The sequence below is a fragment of the Opisthorchis viverrini genome, assembly GCF_000715545.1.
Source record: "Opisthorchis viverrini unplaced genomic scaffold opera_v5_93, whole genome shotgun sequence".
NCBI classification, from domain to species: Eukaryota; Metazoa; Platyhelminthes; class Trematoda; order Opisthorchiida; family Opisthorchiidae; genus Opisthorchis; species Opisthorchis viverrini.
In genome coordinates, this window is record NW_008751750.1 from 1,388,318 (window position 1) to 1,405,545 (window position 17,228).

Sequence of the window (17,228 nt, forward strand, 5' to 3'; positions counted from 1 at the left end):
CTGTAAACAGTGCAGCTAGTGGCAGTGGGTGGCCAACGGACCTGTCAGTCCCTAAGACCCAATGTACGAAGATGTCGCCAGAGGCGGGTGACGATAGGATGAGGACGAATTCGAAAAACGTTCAGCTGTAGCGCTCAATCAGTGCCAAACTGTCATGCTACCCGAAGGAAGCACGAGGGCTTGAATACTGTCAGGTTCCTCAAGCCTAAACAGGGGAAGTCGAGAGGCATGGGTCGGGTTCGCACCACGGACCATCCGGTCAGTGAATTAGCGCTTTAAACACTGAGCCATCTCGGAGAAGAATGGATGCGTCAGCAGTACTCTGTTTTTACGTGCCCGTCTTGCTGTATGCAGCAAGTAGGGCGATCCGGCTGATTACACCAAGCGACAACCAATGTGCTAGGAGATTATTTGCAAGTGCAGGATGCATGGTTCTACATGGGCTTGGATACCGCCAAGGGAGTGCAGACAGTGACGGAAGAACAACTATCGTGCTCCAGGGATGGAGATTTGAACTATCCTGCTTTCAGCAGATATCCAGTGCCGTCCAGGTAATCAAAATAAAGCCGCTAAGGCACTCTCGTGGACTGGTCACATCTGCGATTTCACACGTGGATCTCAAACATCTTAGTAACACACCTTAGCATCCGGCATCACGCGGATGATTCAGTTCGTCCGCTCGAAAAACTTACAGTTTTCGATTGAGAATGTTGAGGCGATTATAAATCAATATACTACTTGTTCAGAATCGAAGCCTCGTTTCTTCAATTACCCTTTTGATAATCTTATTAAAGCTACACAACCGTTTGAACGCGTCAGTATCAATTCTAAAGGCCCACTTGCGTCGACTTCTCCCAGCAAGTATCTTTTAACAATGATGGACGAGTACTCCCGTTTCCCATTCGAATTCGCGTATACGGATGTGTCCTCATCCACCGTGATCAGGTGTTTTAATCAGTTGTTCTCTTTGTTCGGAATTGGGTGAGATGGACCAAGTGGTTAGAGTGCGAATCACTGACCGGAAGGTCCGTGGTTCGAACCCGACCTATGCCTCTCGACTTCCCCTGCCTAGGCTTGGGCAACCTGGCAGTATCCTAGCCCTCGTACCTCCTCCGTGTGGCATGGGAGCTAGGCGCCGGAAGGGTGTTACAGCTGAATTTTTTTTTCGTTGTTCTCATACGTCCATTCTGATCGTGGTGCAGGTTTCATGTCAGGTGGTGTATAAATGTTCCTTCGCGATAGGGGTATGGCAACCAGTCGAACTACCCCATACAATCCACGTGGTAACTGACAAGCTGAACGGCTTAACGGTACTATTTGGAAGTCTGTCACTCTGGCATTGAAGACCCAACAACGGGACGTTACTGAACGGGAATGCGTGTTTCTAGGTGCTTTGCAATGTTTGCTCTTTATTGTGCACCGCTACTAGCGCAATACCAAGCGAAAAATTTCTTAACTTCCACCGAAGACCAATGCATGGCACTTCTCTTCCGACTTGGTTATCGACTCCAGGCCCCAGTCTCTTAAAAAGGATAGCAAGTTCTTCTAAATATGATCAGTTAGTGGGGGGAGGTGGAACTTGTTAATTGCAACCTGCAGTATACTTGCGTTCGTTTCCAGAACGGAGAGGAAAAGACCGTCTCTCCTAAACATCTGGAATCCAAAGCACAAAATATCTCCGATGTTTATTTAACCGAATCAATCGAAGGTGTAGCGGCTCCTCAATTTGAGGCTTAGTCACACTCGATTAATCCTCCTGGAGACGAAACCGCACCACCAGAACTATTCAGTGAAATTCCAGAGAATGTCCTACAGTACATCACAGACCAACAACGTGTTCGACCGTATAATCTTCGAAACCACGAAGCCTAATTTATATTCCCCTGACAATAATCCCTCCGGCGGGGAAGAATGTTATATACTGACGTTGTGTTTAACTTTTTACTCGCTATTCGTTGAGCTAATTGTTTCCTAATGTTTTAGCTGATGTACTGAAATTGATAGAAGATTAAAGCCAATCATTCGACAATCCTCGTTCTCTGTTTCTGGCACAATCATTCGAGTGCGCAACAATTTAATCTTCTATCAAAACACAATGGAACGATTGTTTCGCCCAATTCGACAATCCTCGTTCTCCTGTTTCTGGACAATCATTCGAGTGCGCAACAACGTGAAGCCGATAGGTTCTGAGGAAAAGACATCAACAATGGCGAAATGAAGCGGCAAACGCCTTGAGCGTCAGTGATCTTGCGAGCTTTTCCGTCTTCTTCGTGTTGCCTCCGGTACAAACGAGTCCATACAAACATTTTTGGTAAACTAGAGCGGACAGCTGACAACAGGTCCCTTGGAGAAGAAACGTTGGATGGACTACTTCAGCCAACTACCAAGTGATCCATATTTTATAGACATCGATATGGGAGTAGTACAGCATTGGCTGCGAACCGCCTAGTCGAGAACAGATTAGCCCAAACATCAACCGCCGCAAAAACAAATAACCTCAGGGGAAGGGTAACATTTCTGCCGAGGTTTATGCGTAGCGTCTCTCCGTAAATCTTGCACATCTATACACATTTCCATTTCATTTCAGAGTCGAAGTCTATCCTTTCCAACCGGGATATCTCGATTTGGTTTCGAATCCATGGGAAGCGCAAAGAAATAAAGTACGAAATCGCCAGGGGATGTCTCGTAGACACTGCCGATATCTTTGCCCCTACACTTCTCGAAGGACTTTCAGAATCACGGCGCTCGAACACAACCCAATCAATGTTGTTTGCGTCCCAAGGGGAGCTGTCTGGACCAGATATTCGCCGTACGTCGACTGCTGGAAAATCAGAGCAACTTCCGGTAGCAAACCATTGTCTGCTTTATTGAATTACGCACCGTGGTCGACCCTATCCACCACGAGTCATTATGGACCATCCCTATTGTTCATGGTGCACCAACTAAACACAATGCTCTCATCAAAGCATTTCACTTGTCTGGATATATAGCAACGAAATCTATAAGTTGGATCTTGTCTCCTGTGTTATCACCCATGCTATCCAACTTCGACATTCACTGTGCGGTGCAAGAGGTACTGAAGGGATACTTTGGTGTCCAACTGGGACCGAGCATTGGGACTGCAGAACTCGAATATGCCGAAACATTGTCTTACTCGGAAATTTGTTCTTGATTTAGTCAGCTACCATGCTAGACTCACCCAATCTGTGCTCAACGAAAGAAAATAATCCTCCACGCAAGGAACTGCTCGGCGGATAAGCCTTCACAGGAACCACGAAAATGAACGTGCCACCGGGTTTCAATATTTCGGTTGTTCTATTTCGCTCATCTTTTATTCTGTTTAACAGGCAAGATGGGGAAGAATGATCTTAATGTCGGCACATCCAAACATTTTGCGGCTGGACAAAATGTCCACATCAGTAGTTATGGAACGCCACTTCAAAATCTTGAGTCTCGAGAAACTGCTGCAGTAGCAGTGACCTCAACTGTGCGACAACGTTGCCCGAAAACCCCATAACGAGGTTCACTAGAATTGCACCGGCTCCTTCTCCATACGGAGGGTGGGAGCTACTTCCGTCCGAACGGCTACTCGCTTACTTCTGTCCTTTTCCGTTTTCACCTCGAGGCCTCCATACTGTTGATTGCCCGTTTTATCGAACTCCGCTATTTGCCAGCCTTTTGAGAAGGGACATGTAGCTGACTGCGTATTACATGCCTTTGGTCGAATAGCACCTCGTATGCAGATTCATCCGTTCATTTCAAAATATAATTTTTCACTTGTCGTCTATATTTTGGTGCGCACCTTCATTAGGTTCTGCGTTATATGCGTGTGGAATCCCAGACCCATGGATGACACACAAACCTTAGTTTGATCAAAGCAAAATAACTGTCTATAACGAACGATCTCACAAATCACCCCCCTACCTAAAGAACTCTGTATCCGGAACCTCAGAGACCTTCTCCGGAAGGCAACCTCGGGTTATGGTTTTTTGAGATACGAGAAATTTTCAAGGCGACAGTGCTTTCTCTTTAGCTCAGGAAAACTCATCCCAGCCATGTCACTGCCTCATCCTAAGACTTAAACGTCCTCTTTATTTTATTCAAATGTTCTCATTGTTCATTCTGTGGTTTCCCCAACCACGTCCAAAGAAGCGTGAAACCTTTTCCCAAGTTGGAGACAGCGTTTGGAAAGGGTAAAACGACCGGGTTAAAAAGTGATCCAGTGTGCCTAACATAGGGTAGTGAAGAATGAATAATTCCAGTAAGTAAACCAAAATGCCAAAAGCTGAGCGGCATCATCACCCCGAAAAACTCACTTCATTCTTACGCGCCCAATCGGCACGCGCCGACTGACTAACGGCACAACGATTTCAAGGTCACGGGCTTCAGATCAGTCGAGTCTCTTGGAGGACAGAGTAACGCCAAGCTGTTATCTTGGTGCTTGCGCAAAATGGTCCGAAAGGCCTCCGATCAATACGCCATTAGGGCAATCAATCATCTAGAAGTGCATGTGTGGTTGGGCATATGTGCATGGCCGCGTGTGCACTGGGCCGAGTCCTATGATCAGGCGTAAGCGACCAGATAATCAGAGTATTCTCAAACACCGTAGTGGGTCAAGAACACATGAGAAGATTGAGTAGGACCAAAATCTACCTTTATTGCACGGAAAAGTGAGAATAAGGAAGCATACTGAAGAAATGTGATCTCACAGGAGAAGGATAACTGGGCCAGTTTGTCCTTACAATAATGCTATGCATGCCTGTGAGAGCAGAAAAGAGGGTTCATCTAGGATAAATACAAACTAACATTATTTGAAGGGAAACACACACGCCACTCATGCTATAGCGCCACACCAGGCGAATCAGGCTAAATGTTGGCGGCACTGCATATTTTGACCTGAACGGGGTGCCACCATTCCGCAGATGCCAAAAACGTGTCACAAGGAGATTTCAAGCTCTTGGATAAAAAGGATCTCGCTCCAGACGGAATCGTTCAAGAATGTTTGAAATTCTCAGGCTTGTTACTCTATGGTTCTTCTACAGCGATGAATAAAGCCTTCAAACGGGTGAGATCCATGGATTCACATGTTGACACACAATTGAAGCTTTCGCCAAAGCTTCAAGGGTCGGGTCGGTTCTTGCCGTTCGGAAGCTCCTTTCCACCTAAAAGGCACAAAAAAAATGATGCCGCACTGTTTTTATGTTTAGGCTTTCGGCATTGAGCTTGCCAGCTCAGAGACTCACAAAAAAAGCGTCCAAAAGTGCATTCAACTGGGTACTAGATGTATAGTAGACGGCCGTCAAGGGAAGATTATTCCACGCACCAACCAGTCGAAATGACGGACATTGTTCCCAGTAAATGTGTTCGCTCTTAGCATGAAAATCTTCGGACTATGTCCCCGCCGTGTGTCGGCTGGTTCGACGGTGGAAAACCCGTTAGCCGTAAGCATTAGGTCTCCTCGGAGGTGACGATGATACATTGGAGGTCAAGCAACAATCAACCAGCTATCTCGAGAGTTCACTCCCGTCAACCCTTATACATCTGATTTCCCTAATCAAACCATCCTGAGTGTTTATATCGGCTATTTCTAGATCTCTTGTACTTTATTATCGTATGTTAGCAAACCCAACCCCTAGTCGCCAATCTATTAAGTATAAATTCATCCACATCCTACTCCATATGATCACTTGTCATCACCCTAGCCGCGGCAGGGTTCAAGATTTTGTTCCTATGTATAGTATTGCACGTTATCTCATTTGATGTCCCCTCAAACTCGCCATGCTTTACTATTCTCCTCCCACGCCCTCAGTTTCCTCAGCTTTGAACTTCGGCAATCCCCGGTTTGGGCGACCTGGTTGGCTGTTATCCACTCTGCCTGCCTTATGATCTACAACCGCAGGAACACCAAACTGACCAAAAAACCCTGCGATCCCATATCGACTTTGTTCCACCTTGTTTCCTCGGCCAGTCTGGAATGAATCTCGCCACTCAAGGAACCGCACACCCCAGCCGAATCACCTTAAATGTGACGTCCATTACGGGACTGTGCAAAGATTGAAGCATGTCATCCCAATAATAGCATAGCACTGCCACACCCAGTTTGATAGCACACCCGCAATTATTCCATTCCTTCTCTGGACCGTGCACTCCCACCCGCTCGTTCCATCAACTGCAAATACGACAGATTCCCCACCCCACCCCAGCTGTCTCCACAGGAAAGGATCTGGAGGTCGTTCTAACGATGGAAAAGGACGCCGACTGCTTGAACAAACACAGTGCGAGTCGTATTTCAACGTTGGCGGACTGGGTAACTCGTTAAGGATTACCCGATTTAATATGATTCACAGCCACGAACTTCTGGGTGCCGATGCACACAAGTGGTTAACCAGAACCGTCGGCTGAATCCAGAAGGACTGGAGGTCATACGGCCAATGCTGGTATGTCGGATTCACTGTTTCAACATCCACTTCCATGGTTGCGACGAACCCTATCCTGGGCGTATTGCGTTAGCCTGCCCAAACACTAAACGAGATGGTACCGTCGTCCTTTCCATGCCGGCGACGCCCAAGTGGGACACGTACTAGTCTTCTCTACTTGGCTGCTAATTGCTCATTCCCGTTGATAATAGCCTGAACACAGATGAGCAACGAGGAACACTCAGTAAGTTTCCACTTAATTTACCTGTTCGCGGATTCGACCCGGTTGGTAATTTCATTACCAAGCGTTACCGCACGCTTGTGAGCATGCTTTGCCCAGGTACTCAGGTCGTTTAACCAATGCTCGCTGCGATCAGACCAGTGCTCCTAGTTCCGGCTTGTGATGCTGGCGGCTTAGACCTCAAACCCGCTCACTCCCCTACAATGCATCTTTATCTTAGACCAAGCGAACAAAACTTCTTTATCCGAATGAGTCATTTCACCAAGTGTATTAATCCTGGCCCTGAGGCTTTGTAATGCCTGGAAAGAACAAAAATTACAGCTACGTTGGGCGTCGCTGTCTTCAAGCTATACAACTGTGACATATTCTTGTCAACCACAATCATTCGGACAATATTCAAGGAGATCTCATGCTCACAAAATGTCCTACAGAAATAGCGCAACATTCCTGTGACGCCTTTCAGATAAAGGAATAGAACACACTTCGACCAACATCATTAAAATCGGTGACTACCACGTGCCACAGGCGGTAACCACCCCTGTTTCACTGATGCGTCGAATCTGCCTGAATTGCATCGCCATACTTCGCAAACAAACCATGCAGACGAACGGAAGTGAACAAAAGAACATTCAACATACCATCATCACCAACCGACGCAGCCATGTGTCCAGATGGACGCAACGCACCTCGGATACCCTGGAGATCACAAGCAGGGTAATCCAAGCGGCGCAGTTTACCGCGCAAGACCAGCATATCATCAATGGTTGAATCTATTTCATAGTTTTTCCGGACATAAACGCGGATTTCCATGGAGGACTTAAAGCATTTCAACAAGCCAAACACCACGCGTTCCTGCTGGGCATTTAAATGCCGGTCTGTAGCGTACACGTGCCAGTCAGATGTACGCAGGTCGTGCAAATGTTGCGTGTAAAACTGGTGATTATAAAGCGGCCGTCATGGTAAGTGATATACACGGACGACAGTCAGTCGAAGTCAAAATACCTGAATATAAGTTACTGAACGATTATGCACACAAATATCAACATCCCGACAACCCTTTTTATTAGCGTTACAGTGTGAACACGTATCTACGCATTTGTAGACCATAAACATACAACAGACTGATGGTGGAAGTACTTCACCGACATTCTGCTCGTATTTTGCCGCCGATAAACCGTGTCGGTGGGCATAACACGTGCCTGTTTCCCGTTGAAATTCTCGCAACTTGGACTCGAATTCCGCGGAAAAAACGCTCACGACCAAGAAGGTACTCCAACGTCTTTCTGGTTGCGTTGTGGCCATCCGGCGATATAAACTGTGAAACTACAAAGCATTATACCATCAAATCATCTAACTTGACGCCAATTCACTGAATGAAGTACTTGACTTCGGCATAATTGACAGCGCCGTCATTGAAAGCGTACTGTTCGCATTCGGCATGTCGTAGGCACCCGGATTGGAAGCGGAACAAGCGAGGAATGGCCATTGTGGCCTCGCACCGGTTCATATACCATCCTCGCATTGAACCCCCGTGGCCTTCAGACACCGACAGCCCGGTCCACACCATAAGACTAACTCTGCTGGCCATTTCTATAAATAGCAATCTCTTCAGTAACCTGTCCATTGTGGATCAGGAAGAACTTGTTGAGCGACGGTCAGATGTTCAGATCTTCAACAACCGACCTGGAAATCGTCCGGCTTATTGCACGCACCACACAGGTGTTTTCAGGCCCCCCACAAAATGTCATGGAAACCACTTTTATCGGTGAACCTCAGGTTTTAGAATAGCGTGTACGTTTTTCCAAGTTCTTGTCCAGTGGATGGCGTTAAAGCCCCGGGGTTCGGGACCATCAGAGAGGTTTGATGCTTCGTAACATCCGTGGGTTTTTTGCCCAGAGCCAAAAAGTGGTGGCCTCTTGACATGATTCTAAGGTACTTATAGTGCCACCGACTAAGAAAGGTGGTCATTTGAGCCGATATTAATCAGCAAGCCCTGCAATCCATTGCAGTACTGCTTCTTTATTATCATCTACCCTGAGTGACAGTTGTGGTGGGAAATCAAGAGTCTAACCAAATGCTAAGTCAGAGGATAGGTCAAGTAAGATGAGCCCACCCTGCCTTGTTTGTTCCAGGCCATTCAAAACCACGGGAACTTTCGTAGAGCCCGAGCGTTATACTGTGAATCTGTGTTGCACGAATGCTAATAACTTGATAGCGCTTACGTGGCTAAAAGTACCCTACCCTTGGGTGCATCAGAGTATCGCTAGCTGCAGGGAAAGTCTATTATATTGATCAGCCTATAGCTAGCCTATAGTTGGGCCACGTACTAGAGATTAAGCGCAAAAGTGTCCATATCAGTGAGATGGACCGCGCGTTAATTGAGCGCCTGAATAATAAATTACAGAAATTGCTCGCAAGTCGGCATTCCAGGCTGGCTGTTATCAGGCCATTGAATAGCAAACGAGTTAAACTTAGCCAGAAGGTTACCAACAGTTGGTTGCTTCGGCGAATTTTGTCAGTTAAAAACTCAGAAAACACTACTGTTCATGGGAGTCAATTGATAGCACGGGATCAAAAAGAACAAGACGGCGCAATAGCATCTGAGAAATTTCGGATCCGAAGTGTGCTTGGCTCCTAGACACAAATCAGGCAGCTTTCTTCTCTATAGTTGCCGCACGTTTGATTTTTCCGATATCATGCGTAGATTTTGACTGATGGGTTTGTGAATCGCCATCCTGCACAATCACCGCATATATATAAACTGCGTCAACTCCAAGGATGACAGTTTTTTACCTGTCGTAGTAAAAGTTGTGACCTTGCTTTGAGAAAATACTGTGATCTTCCTGGCAACTGCCATTTGAACTAACGGCTTGCTCGCTTCCGAAAAATTAAGTCAAGTTCTACTATTGCCTGTTTCACTGTTATGCTTGGTCCCTAAGCCTGATGTCAATGGTTTCAGCCGCGATAAAAAATCCTCCACAGACACGTGGCCCGCTCAGTAAGTTTCAGATAAAGATATCACCGAAGAAGATACCCATAAAATCCTTTCGTCACTATGATCAGGCGTGGAGGTGATTATCAGATAGACAGCTAACTAGCCCTCGTTATTTAGGAACGAGTAGTAAAGCGACAATTCCTCCCCTAAGCAATAGTAGTTATGCTACCTAGGATGGCAGTTTCAAGCTTCTTGAAATAGTTTCTCCAACTCCGCCGTTGTGGTTTTACAGCTCTAATTGTATTGAGGTCTGACTCAGGTTTCAGAAGATCCGCCGCGATCTCATAGCGACAGGTGTCCAAAACTGATTTGATGACACACTCTTAGTTACTTAAAGGTAAGCAAGGAACTCCAGCACGTCTCACCGTGCAAGGGTTAGCATTGCGCCAGAACACCTGGAAAGTTTCGGGGGAGGATGTGATTACCTTGAAATACAAAGCAGTGCCAACTACATTGTGCTGGCCAGTCCATCCAGATAACGGAAAAGCCAGCCGCTCCGGAGCCCTTTAAAGAGAACTTTTTGACGGTTGGACTGCAAATCATCTCCTTAGTTCCTCGGATCCTTAAATTACCAGGTTTTGGTCTGGCAAATCTCTGAGGTCTGGAGTCTACCCCTTGTCAGCCTGTTCCAGTGCAACAGTCAGGAGGAGGTTGGTCCTGTGGCACTCTCGATTCTTTGTTTGGTGTTGATGTTAGATTTGGTTAACCAGTCAACACTTGCGTGAGGAGTAAGCTGTCGCTGTAGACGTATAATTCATCTTGCAGCGTAAATTTAGTTCATTCACCGAGGTCGTTCGCAAATCTGGTTTTTGCAGGTATGCCTGTTGCCCGTCCTTGACAGCATGAGTGAGACGCATTCAGCACACAGAGAGTCTTCAACCCCGGTTGTGCCTAGAGAAATATCAGTGATATATACTTCCCACAACGCGTGTCCAAACGTAGTAATTTGGTACCCATTTTCCGGAGAGATAAGACAGTAATTGTTTAGTTTGCGTAGATGTAGCGACAACCTCTACATTGCTTTCTTCGGGGGGCTATGAGTCCTAGGACAACGTGGCTTCCCAGGCGTTAAGTGATGCAATGACTTTCGTTGGTTTTTTCGTTTCTGTCAGGCCCCATGAATGCGGTCAGAACTCAGTTTACGGGTTGGCGCAAGTAAACCTCCATTGCCCCTGATAAATCAGATACCTGATGAGGTAGGGGGACTTTAGGTCCTTATTCTGCCAACATTTATTAATCCGCATCATGTTTCGAAGGCTTTGAAAGATCAGATGCATGCTCGAAGAAACAATGAGTGACGTTCAAACACGAGGTGTGCACGGTAATTCCACGGGGTGAGCGTCACTGAGTCCCTGGGCACAAACATGTTGGGCTCATTTCAAGGAAGAACAGAAATAAGAATTTTTTTTCCCACGACATTATGCCTTTTGAAGAAGATTCCGAAAGAAAACAGCCAAGTCCCTATCTAAGGTTACTGACAAGAGACCCTATTGTTTCTCTGATCCCTGGCTAAAATTTCGATATCTCGTCATTCGGTAGGGGATTGGGCAATGAGTTTTCTAAGCGCTTATTCAGGTAGTGGGCATCAAATTTCGACTAGTTGTCCTCGGCGTTTTCACTTACCTCTCCCTGAGTTCTAACATGCCATAACTTCGGATTCAAAAACCGGAACAGTAATATTGACACTCAAGACCTGCCTGTGTCGAAGTATCCTAACAGACAGTTTTCCGCTTTCGGTCGGTGTTCCTTGAATATTCGCAGTTTGACAATTCACATGAACGGTTTCGACGTCATGATATGGGTTTATCCAGTTAATTTGTAATGAGACTGCGACAAGCAAGTTTAGAACGAGTTTTCATCGCAGATAGGCCCACTAAAGGGGGGAAACGAAAACAGTTGCAGCCCATCGCCAACAAGTTTTTCTTCTTTTTTCTCGCTTAACGCTTACAGCATCCTGATTATGTGGTATGTTATGGACGAGACCTCATCAGTCATGTAATCATGTTCAGCGGGTATATCAGTATGACCAAACGAACTAGAAATTCAAAATTCAGCGCGGCGTAACAAATAACACGTATGTATTCAAATTGGCGCCCGCATACAGCAATTAAACCAATATAACATGAGAGAAATCGATAGGGCAAGCAATAGAGCATTAATCATGTTCGGGGCCACTAGCCACACAGTGCTCTCAGGTGCAAAACATTTACAAGTGGAGTTAAAATTTTGCGCCAGAATGTTGCATTTTGTTGCGTATATGCTCAAATCAGAAGCCACCCTGGTCTACTTTCATATTTTTGAAGCTCGCCAAGTCGCATTATCCATTGAAGCAATCATACCTCTGGCGAAAAAGTTTGGCGAAACAATTTCTAAGTATCCCTGAGACCTCAGGATGCCTAAATGACGCTCAAAAGGTTGTGCTGGCACTCTGAACTCAATTACCCGATTACTTTAGTCCATCAGAGGCTCGTCATAGCTCCCGAAAATTCAAGCCCATTGTGCGAATGCTGAGCACCATCATGTTCATCACATTCGCCACACATTGAACGAGCGCATGGATGTTTATAGTTCAGTGGTGGTCTTGATCGTAATCTTTCGGATCTTCTCGGAGTAGAAACTTCACATTCTTCGCAGATAGTATATTTTTCGGAGATAACGTTTTGTTCGGTTACAATGACGTCATCTGAGAATGTTTCATTAAAATTTGAAACATCAGAAGTGTCGTTAACGGACTTACCTCTGGTATTAAACTCAACCTAGTCAATGTGTCTCCGGTGACAAGAAAGATCATCCAGATCGGGAAATGTGATCATGCCCTTGCAGTTTGATGAAACTATTATTTCTGAAGCACGCCGCAAATCACCACCCTTGGGAAACATAACTCCACCCGTTTTGGCACAGTCAAAACTTGTACACAATGAGCGGGATTTAAAAAGAATCGCGGGACTCTTTCCAGTAACTGAATAAACAGCATTCCTCTAATGCATTAGAAAATTATCAATGCCGCGGTCCAATTCCACAAAAGAAGTAGGAGAGAATAAAGTAATGGAAGATTTTGGTGTTTGCATGAATTTCTCAGCAAGCCCATTCGACTGGGTATGTCGTGGAGTAGTAACTAAATGTTGATATCCAAGGCCTTTTAATCACTCCTCAAGATTTTTTGCAGTAAAATGTATGCGGTTGGCTGTGACCGAAGCAGCTGGTTCACTTCCATGGCCAAATGCTCTCCTCAATGCCTGTTGTGTAAATTGAATACTTCAAGCCAACTTGAATATGAATCAGTAACAATAACAGCATAGTATTCACCGAGAAAAAAACCGCGGTAATCGGCATGAAATCGTTGAAATGTTTCACAGGTGACGAGGTGGTATGAATCTTTTGTGTACATTTAACAACCAGATGACCAGAGTGTAAATCTGTCAGAACAGCCACTCGCTGTGTTGGTAGAATGATAACTCTATCCTCAAAGCACGGCAAATCGTCCGGAGTAATGGGCAAACTTTCGCGGCGTCAGTTAAATCCAAGAAGTCGACGTCGCTCTTGCTGTGTTTGGTCACGTCGTAGCGTCAAAAAATGGGAGCAAAATATCATCTGGTAACAGTGACAAGTGTACCCTGCTTGAATGGTAATGGTTGGATCAATAACCAACCTAAATTGTTTGAATCGGGGTCTCATATTGGAATTCTGGATAAGAAATCGGCCTAGAGAATCACCTTTGCACTACAATGGACATTCATGTAGGTGTACGAATTCAGCGCCATAGTCCAGCGTTGCACCATAGCAGCAGATGACTTTGCTAGAGACTTTGTAGGATGGTACAAGAACTTTAGGACCTTGTGACTGGTAACTATAGTAATGCTTGATCTAAAAAGATAATTATGTAGCCGTTTGGCAGTCTAATATACCGCAAGCGCTTCTCATTGAGGTCGAGAATATCCCGGTTTGGCTTTTGAGAGTCAACGGGTAATGCAGATCAGTGGTCTGCCACATTGTTAAAGGACTGCTCCTATCCAAGTGGGAGAAGCATCGGTAATGATGGTCGAATGGAATTCGCCGGACAACGGTTTCAAAACATCTGGAGTTTAAATATGATCAAGCAATGCGTGCAGCGTATTCTCATGGTTGGGGGAGCATGAAAATTTATTGGCAGACAGGATATCAAGCAAGCAACTTGCATGTCTAGCTACGCTGAATTCAGAAAATCACTTCGGCAAAGACGACAGGCGCATATCATGGATAGCTTTATCGGCAGCGTGCACTATGATATCATCTTGATACGTCTCGTACCCCTACAAATCTTCTGTAATAGTATTAATAACTTGCTGAAATACAGATGGGGAAACACCTGGACCGAGGGGAAGGAATCACTCAAAAGGTGTGTTGATCGCAGTGAGATTACTAGAGGCCTCGTCCAGTTGTATTTGAAGGTAAGCATCTTTTGGATCATTTGAAAACATACTTGAATCTGATAAACGATAAGTACATCTTCTGGCTCTTCTGTGGTGCATGTACGTTGTAGTGACCGCGTACTTAGCGTAAGCCGGTAGTCACCACAAATTCTCGGAGTAATACCACCGGTTTTGAGTTGGGTGACTATCGGGTTCGCTCTATTTGATGATTCAACAAAAGTAAGCATTCCTTTCTCACACACTCAATTTGATGCTTGACGAACAAGCTTCCGTAAACCAAATGGAATAAATCGTCTCTTAAGAAATGTAGAGTCTCCAGGAGCTCCGAGTTTGACCCTGGAAATCTGCATGCCACCTGTAGCCTTAGGACATCTAAGAATCAGTCGCTTGAGTTCATTCTCATTCACAAAGGTCAGTAAAGTGATACTAGTTCGCAGTGTGCGCAGAACTTTGATTCCGATAATCGATGGTCCCGAGGTTGAAACCAAAAAATTACAATCGATAGAGGTGCCTCGGTGTAATCTCACAGGGATCGTGCAACTACCAACCAGAGGTACAGAATGTCCAGTGATACCACGAATGTTAACATCTGTAGGCAATATAACGGCACTGGGGTATAATGCAGTTAGATCTGATTGTGGAATAATGGACTCAACACTACCAGTGTCAACAATGAAATCATGCTTTTGACCAGAAGCGGATATCAACGTTTTAAAAACATGCGACGAATTTTGAGACAAAACAGACGGAGGAAGTAGTGATGTCCTCAGATAATGCTTTCACGTCAGTGTTTGGGTCAGAATTTGGTTGACACTTTTTTGGACTTACAGACAAGTTGAATGTGTCCCGTTTTACCACAGATAAAACACTTCGCTCGCCCGTGAGGGCATGAATATCTGGAATGGTTTCGTTCACAAGATTCACACTTCCCAAATTTTTGAACCATCGGATTAGAGTTAAGATCTGTGAAGTGGCGTATTGACGGATTTGGGGCACGAGAATCTGTTCGAGGTTTGAATTTGTTGTTCGTCTGCTTCCTTGACTTATTCCTTTTAGGATAATTTAACAACTGTCTTTGTTACGTGCCTCACATCTTTATACTGCTCACATATTTTCCGAATAATTTGAATTGGGACAGTCAAGTGCCAGCAATCAGTCTACCGCGCAGTTGGCCTCCTCGTTTGGCACCGTAGTCACATTTGGCTGTCTGTGTCTGCAGCTGCAATACGAAATCACGAACCGACTGAGAATGGGAGTAGACCAACATATTGAACCTAGCTGTTTTGGCTGCCACAAAGTTAACCGGTTTAATGTGTTGCAGAACTTTTTTCTTCAATGCATTATGAGAAATATCTATTGGAGACTCAGGATATACCAAATTCTTGATCAACGTATACGTCTCCTTGCCAGCAAAATGTAGAAAATACGCCATGAGTTTCTTATCATCCTTATCGGATTTTTAAGACACCATACGTCGAACCGTTCCAAATAATCTTCTACGCCTCGCGCAGTTGAATTAACATCAAATGTTCATAGCCACACTACTCTCGTCTAAACGACCGTGTTCCTGTTCTGGCGTAATTATTCCGGTGAGTCCACACCAAAGGGAAGCACTGGACTCGAGTTTCCGCTCTTACTGAGCTCATCAGCATTGCATAACCAAATGACGTGCCGGTTCCATTTCGGCACGCATGATGAATTGATCCTGCACACGACGCCAGAATGTGGTAATTGAGTCCAGCAGTACATCAGTACGACCAAAAGAACTGGAAATTAATTCAGCATGGTGTAACAAGTAGCATGCATGTATTCAAACTGGTGTGTATACAGCACGTGGTATATTAAAACAAGAGAATAATGAATAGAGCAATGAATAGAGCGACAATCACGTCCATCAACCTGAGGGAGTGTAAGCTTGATGGCAGCAATCATACCGTTCACATTAGTGTTTTATCAGGATGTTGCTCCTGTCGCAGAGAATAATGGTGTCCTTCGAGCCACCAAAAACAGAAGATAGAAAATCTAACGCAGTGATGCAAAGAGCCCTGTAATTGAATAGAGCATGAATAGAGCGACAATCACGTCCATCAACCTGAGGGAGTGTAAGCTTGATGGCAGCAATCATACCGTTCACATTAGTGTTTTATCAGGATGTTGCTCCTGTCGCAGAGAATAATGGTGTCCTTCGAGCCACCAAAAACAGAAGATAGAAAATCTAACGCAGTGATGCAAAGAGCCCTGTAATTTCTCGGTAGGCTGTACATCGGAGGAGGTAAACATTACGGTGTACTGGCTTCAAAAGTTCGCGCTACAAAATGAGCAGCTCTCCAAAAGCTAAGAATAATAAATTATACATCAAGTAGAAGGACCAATAAATTTCGTCTGGAATATGCCTTAAAACCCGGAACAGTTTTTACTGGTAAAGAATTAGCGGTAAGTAGAACGTGTAGTGTGGAATGAGCTGAGGGCGATAGGCGCGCTGAGGAATCTGGAAACCTGAAAACATCGATGGCGGTCTTGGTGCTTCTAAAAGAAAACACAAAAAAACGCATGGCGGACCGCAGGACGATTACCATTGTGCTCGCTGCAATGATTCAACCGTTAGCTGTTCTCCATTTTGTTACAATAGTTACCATTCACAGCGTGTCCGCAACGTAGGAGAATCGCCACGTTTTTATTCAAGCCAAGAAGCCGATATCGGTATTAAGATTGCTGTCACCCCACAAGACAGTGTGGAAGAGGGAATCCGGTTGTTTTGTGTCCGCAAAGGAACAAAAGCTTCTATAGTATCTTAATCCCGGCATAAAATATCCTGACATCAAGGCACTGTTGTGAGTGCAATGTTTCAAATATTTGTGACAGAGGCACAGAATGTGTTGGCAAAAACAGCATTGAGTGGGCCCACAGAGCATGGCCGATGTACCATGGAATGGTCTTGTTGAACGGATTCTATGCTTAGATCCTTGGAAGGGGCTCAATTAATCATCGTACTTCATTGGATCCCGGATGGTAGACTTCCTAAACTCACACATCAAGCAGCGTTTCTCGTCATTCAGATACCGAGGAAGGACAGCAGTAAATGGAATGATGGGGATGGTACCGGACAAGTTTCCCAAGTTGCATGGTCTGCTGAGGACTTATTCATTGATAAAGGTATCCTGAAACGC